A 6870-nucleotide genomic window follows, 5' to 3' on the forward strand; every position below is an offset into this window, starting at 1 on the left:
CAACCCCCCCCCCCCCCCCCCCCAACGCACACACCCACGTCCTGTTTAATTGTTTATCTATCCCGTTGGAAAGACACCTGCTTTTCCCGACAGCCGTGTTTGTTTTTGTTTGCACTCGGAGCATGGGATAGAACCAGAGGGTAGGGATACAGGCAGGGAGAGAGCTAGGAATATCCTCCATGCAGCCAGGTCTGGAGATTGGCCGTAGATACACTGGGTAATACACTAAGTAGTAGAGCATGTAGACTAGAGTGAAAGCATGGGGGGTAAATAGGCAGGAAAAACCCATGGGATCAACCTATAGGACTCATGAGAGCATAGGTTACAGATAAGGTGATCCTACCTTGAGGCATTGTTTTCAGAAAAATAGAATCAAACTATTGCCGTTTCCAACGCGAATGTAGAACAATTTCTATGAAACATCAACGTCTATATTCAGTTGAGTAACAGACACATTGCTTTCATTAGAACTTAGGCCCTGGGTTTTTCCTTAGCATATGATATGACTGTGGTGAGGAGAAACTCAAGGCCCCCTGACTACGACTAGCCACTAGAGTATAACCAGGAATTGACAGAGAGAGAAGCTAACTGTTTCTTCCTTTTGAAGACTTTCAAATTGTTCCAAGGAATAAGTCTTGGCAAGCTTTCATAGAGAATGCTCTGAGCTAAACAACTGACCCAACAATGGGATAAGTGATGTCATCTTGATTGGTGGAGAGAGGAGTGATGCGCTACATAATGCTTTTTGCTGTTTCATATGACTACTGTACATTTTTACATTTACATTTTAGTCATTTAGCAGACGCTCTTATCCAGAGCGACATACATTTCATACATTTTTTTTCTTTTCGTACTGGTCCCCTGTGGGAATCGAACCCACAACCCTGGCGTTGCAAACACCATGCTCTACCAACTGAGCCACACGGGACCTACTGTACATACTGTATGTGGAAAATACGGACCAAATACAGTACTACAGCAGATCAAGTGATCTGAGGCAGATCAATCATATCATTATATCAATCACCAAACCAGCATCTCTGATATGAATTATTATCAGATGGTTACTTTGCTAGTACAATACCAAAACCTACTAAAAGACAGCTCTGAATCCTGGGGAGCCCATTTAAAGCTAACTAACAACATCTGATAGTTTCGTTTTCCTCACCAAGTATTGACATAGATTATAAGCTTTCAGTGTCTTATTGGGAATTGTCTGGGCTTGAGTCTATCTAAGGAACAAAGCACAATCAGTGAATAGTGTCATCATGTTATCTTTGTGAAATCAGAAATAACATCGTCTCACCATGAGTTTGTCTGAGGTTTCCAACAGTTAACAGCTCACCGTGGTTGCCTGATCCTTATCTGTTAAACTGTCTATTTATTGAGTGAGTTTGGGATGACATATCTGTTTTGTTCGGGAAAAGCCTCATATCCCGTTCACTCTCACACCCCCTTTCCCATTGGTTCATCCTGGAATCCCTGACCGTTGGCACTAACAGCCTGCTCTACACTCCTGGCACTCGACAACTAACCAGGATCTCATGGAAATGACATGCAAATGAATCCTCTTATCCAGGTTTGTTAGCGCTCATCTTAGCTGAGCCTTATACCGTGGCGAGTGAATTATGTTGTCCCTGGCACATGAGGGTTGATGTAACTTCTCCTGTATTATCGCTGAAACTAAGTAAACCCGAGTATGAATATTTATTTAATAGAGTTTCCTATTTGAACAAAGCAACGGTATGCTTATTTGAAGAGCTCTATCAGACAGTATTCCTCTTAGGGCAATTCCATGGTAACAGAATTACACCGAGACTCAGATTCTTCACTTCAAATGGTGTGCCAAACAAAAACCATTGATTTCAAAAGTTGAACAAACCGTACAACTCTAAACCCTTTTAACAATTTACACTGAACAATTTACACTGAATATTTTACAAAAGCACATTTAGAACAGACACAGAGATCGGTAATAGAATTTATGTAAAATCTCCCTCCGTTTTTAATGTCCACATTTTCCCCAAACTCTTAAATATCGGTTCCGAATTACGATTCGACATAACACATTGGAAAATGATATTGTGGTTATTGAACTACAGTAAGTGAAGTGGATTAACACCCAGTAACGGAATTTCATCATGGGTCCCTGATCTGTACCATATGGTAATGCATAATTATGCATATGAATGTCATTCTCTTCATGGTGATGCATCCTAAATAGGTACACAAATGTAGAAATATGGCTTTTATTTTAATGAGCTCTGCCCCCAAACAAGCCAAATGCTCTGCCTTCAAACATGCCAAATGACAAATTAATACACCTTTTCCAAATATGCCTGAATGGCACATGGCACACATCCAATAGCCTCAAGAGGGGAGCAGGTAATAGGAATTAAACCCATATAGTCACAACAGACACAATCACCTATGGTAAAACACAAGCTGTAGAAGTAGACCATAGCAATCATCTATGCACAATATTCCACGTTTGGCCAAGGAGAAATAACACAGAGTTGGTACACACAAACATGATGACTAAGGCAGAGCATACGGATATGATGAGTTGAAGAGGTATTTTGCTGAGGCTCGGCTTAGATGTTATCACACTGCTCTCTATGCTTACAGTGCAAACACGGAGACAGTGAGGGTACCATAGACCTGTATACTAACCCCACCACCACCCTCCTCCACCCTAGCCCTCTTCACAATAACCTGTGTGTGTGTGTGTGTGTGTGTGTCAGAGACCCTGAGATCCTTAATGGAGTGTGTTGTTGCTTCACACAACAGAGATGTTATTACCCTCAGCTGTGTGGACGTTAATGGGGCTCTTAACGGACTAAAAGAAAGGACCGTTACCAACCACAACGAAGCTACAGTGCATTCGGAAAGTATTCAGACCGCTTGACTTTTTCCACATTTTGTTACGTTACAGCCGTATTGTAAAATGGATTAAATCGTTTTACCCCCCTCATCAATCTACAGACAGTACCCCATAATGACGCAGCAAAAATGTGTTTGCATTTTTGCAAATGTATTAGAAATTTAAAAAACGGACATATAACATTTACATAAGTATTCAGACCCTTTACTCAGTACTTTGTTGAAGCACCTTTGGCAGTGATTTCAACTTCGAGTCTTCTTGGGTATGACACTACAAGCTTGGCACACCTGTATATGGGGAGTTTCACCCATTCTTCTCTACAGATCCTCTCAAGCTCTGTCAGGTCTCCCAGTCCCTGCCGCTGAAAAACAACCCCCCAGCATGATGCTGCCACCACCATACTTCACCGTAGGGATGGTGCCAGGTTTCCTCCAGATGTGAGGCTTGGCATTCAGGCCAAAGAGTTCAATCTTGGTTTCATCAGACCAGAGAATCTTGTTTCTCATGGTTTGAGAGTCCTTTAGGTGCCTTTTTCGCCATTTCCAAGCGGGCTGTCATGTGCCTTTTACCGAGGAGTGACTTCCGTCTGGCCACTCTACCATAAAGGCCTGATTGGTGGAGTGCTGCAGAGATGGGAGAACCTTCCAGAAGGACAACCATCTCCATCTGGAGCTCTGTCAGAGTGACCATCGGCTTCTTGGTCACCTCCCTGACTCTTCTCACACGATTGCTCAGTATGTCTGGGTGCGTAATGATGGGCAGCCTGGCACCCTCGAGCGCCAGAGAGGGGGAGTGGGAGCAGGCGTGACAGTACCACCCCCCCAGGAGCGCCACCTGGGCGAGCCTGACAGGCCGGCCGAGACATGGGAGTCGGACGTGCCGGCTGAGGCATGGAAGCCCAACGAGCCGGCTGAGTTGTGGGAGGCTGACGAGCCGGCTGAGGTGTGGGAGGCTGACGAGCCGGCTGAGGTGTGGGAGGCTGACGAGCCGGCTGAGGTGTGGGAGGCTGACGAGCCGGCTGAGATGCGGGAGCCTGACAAGCCGACTGAGGCATGACGTGGGATGTGAACCTGATAAGCCGGCTGAGGCGTGGGAGCCTGACGAGCTGGCTGAGGCATGATGTGGGATGGGAGCCTGCCGAGCAAACCGAGGCAAAGAAACCTCGGGCGCCAGCTAAGGCGTGGAAGCCCGACGAGCCAGCTGAGGCACCCCCGGTTCCTTCAGCAGTGGCACCCGGTCCCGACATCACCAACAAAACAAATGAATCCCTGATGCTTCAAATATTGGTGTCAGCATTCTGTAAGGACAGACGCTGGGAGACGAGAAGCAAGTACAGGGAGTGAACATTTAATAAATAACTGACAAGGAACAAACAAGGACAGCGTCTGAAGAGGGGAAACATAAACAACAATAATGCTGACACGGGAACAAACTAAGGAACAGACAGATAGAAGGGGCAATCAACTAAGTGAAGGAGTGCAGGTGAGTCCAATGAGCGATGATGCGCGTAATGATGGTGACAGGTGTGCGTAATGATGAGCAGCCAGGCGCCCTCGAGCGCCAGAGAGGGGGAGCAGGTGTGACAAAATAAGGTATTTCAGTTTTTTATTTGTAATAAATTCGCAAACATTTCTAAAAACCTGTTTGCTTTTTCATAATGGGGTATTGTGTGTAGATTGATGAGTATTTTTGTTTATTTAATCCATTTTAGAATAACGCTGTAACGTAACAAAATGTGGAAAAAGGTCAAGGGGTCTGAATACTTTCCGAAAGCACTGTATCTTAAACCTGGCACAGATCCCATAGGACCAGGATGCTATTGTGGTGGTTATGTTAATCAGAATCCTGTAGGAAAGGGAGTTTACCAAGTAAACAACTTTATAACGTTATTACACATTATTATTCAAAGCGTGCTGGTCCATGCCACACTTGGATTACATTGTTTGTTCAGGCCCTAGGTTATGCTGTACTATGAATGCATGTATTTCTCTAATATTGATGCATGCATGTATTTTACACAGTATAATCAAAACAGAGTGTCTGTGAAAGTCAGTTATATACAGAAACTTAAGGTACAACAGTACCTCATTTAAGTTAGCTACAGGTAACTATTGTCGGTACAGTATATACACAAGTATGTTTGCTATACTATTTCAGGAGTTCTTGTTATTGTTTTTTCTTGTTTTTGTCTGTTCATGGCCCTATTAAAAAAACATGGCGGCCCAAAATAATACAACTTTCAGCATGTGAGACGAACTTTGAAAGACAAAAGGCAAGCACCCCAACCGTCAGAGGGTGAGATAGGACATAACATGACAACAGCAGAGTAACCTGAGCAGTGGAGTGCTACAGGCCCAGACATTTCCGTGGATAAATGTGGCGCTGCTGCAACTGACATACTTATCCAAATCAGCCTCTGCCCCCTGATCTCACTCGAACACTGACAGAAAATAAAACTACCTCATAAGTCATGTCAAGTGTTTAGGACTTTAGACAGGTTGCTATACATTGAAGCTTTCTTACGGTGTAAGGAGACCTGAGAAGACCTCTATAAGAAGCAATCCATTGTTATCAGTTTCGGTTTGATGGGCACAGCTGCTGAGGCAAATAGTTCAGGTCAAAATACTAGGAAGAGACTTGAGATTGTCTTGGTCCTTGTAAACACCAGTGTCCTTACAAACTGTATGTGTCTGTACTAACCACTGCAACTGACCTATCATTATCGCCGTGACCAACACTGCACCCTCTGGCCTATTACTGAAACGTCATCATGGTGGAACATTCTATCAGATCTCATTCAGGTTATAACATTTACACGGTTTGGGATGTCTTGCTACACAAATGGTATTTCTCTCTCTGTCGCTCTGCGTTGTGAACTAGGCTACCTTTGTGAGGAACTTATCCGAAAATATGACCAGGAATTGTTTACACACTATCTGTGATCATAGTTTAGGACCAATGGTGACACTACCAGTGACAATGTCCTGTAGATGAGGTGACAGTCATGTCATTTGTAAGGGAACTGGTTCGCTAATGTTTAGAGACGGATGCCTTCTTTCGGAAAGCCAGCAAACAGAACTTTGTCCATTCCAGTTTGATCACAGGATTTTAACATGTTCTTTTGAAAACCCACACCCATTTAGGTTTGGTATATTTTGTATTATGTTCTTTGGAAGATGAAAATGTATAAATGTGGCTTCCGTCTGGTCACTCTACTATAAAAGCCTGATTGGTGGAGTGCTGCAGAGATGGTTGTCCTTCTGGAAGGTTCTTCCATCTCCACAGAGGAACTCTGGAGCTCTGTCAGAGTGACCATCGCTTCCTTGGTCACCTCCCTGACCAAGGCCCTTCTCCCCCAATTGCTTTGTTTGGCCGGGTGGCCAGCTCTTCTTAGAGTCTTGGTGGTTCCAAACTTCTTCCATTTAAGAATGATGGAGGCCACTGTGTTCTTGGGGACCTTCAATGCTGCAGAAATGTTTTGTCACCCTTCCCCAGACCTGTGCCTCAACACAATCCTGTCTCAGAGCTCTACGGACAATTCCTTCGTCCTCATGGCTTGGTTTTTGCTCTGACATGCACTGTCAACTGTGGGATCTTATATAGACAGGTGTGTGCCTTTCCAAATCATGTCCAATCAATTGCATTTACCCCAGGTGGACTCCAATCAAGTTGTAGAAACATCAAGGATGATCGATGGAAACCGGATTATCCAATTTCGAGTCTCATAGCAAAGGGTCTGAATACTTACGTAAATAAGGTATATATATATATATATATATATATATATATATATATATAAATAAACAATACCTCATAATGACAAAGCGAAAACCGATTTTTTGGCAAAGTTATATATAACTTTGCAAAAAAATCAAAAAATCTGTTTTCGCTTTGTCATTATGGGGTATTGTGTGTAGATTGAGGAGGAAAATGCTTTATTTAATCCATTTTAGAATTCGGCTGTAACATAACTAAATATGGAAAAA

Source organism: Salmo trutta, chromosome 25, assembly GCF_901001165.1.
Source record: "Salmo trutta chromosome 25, fSalTru1.1, whole genome shotgun sequence".
Lineage (NCBI taxonomy): Eukaryota > Metazoa > Chordata > Actinopteri > Salmoniformes > Salmonidae > Salmo > Salmo trutta.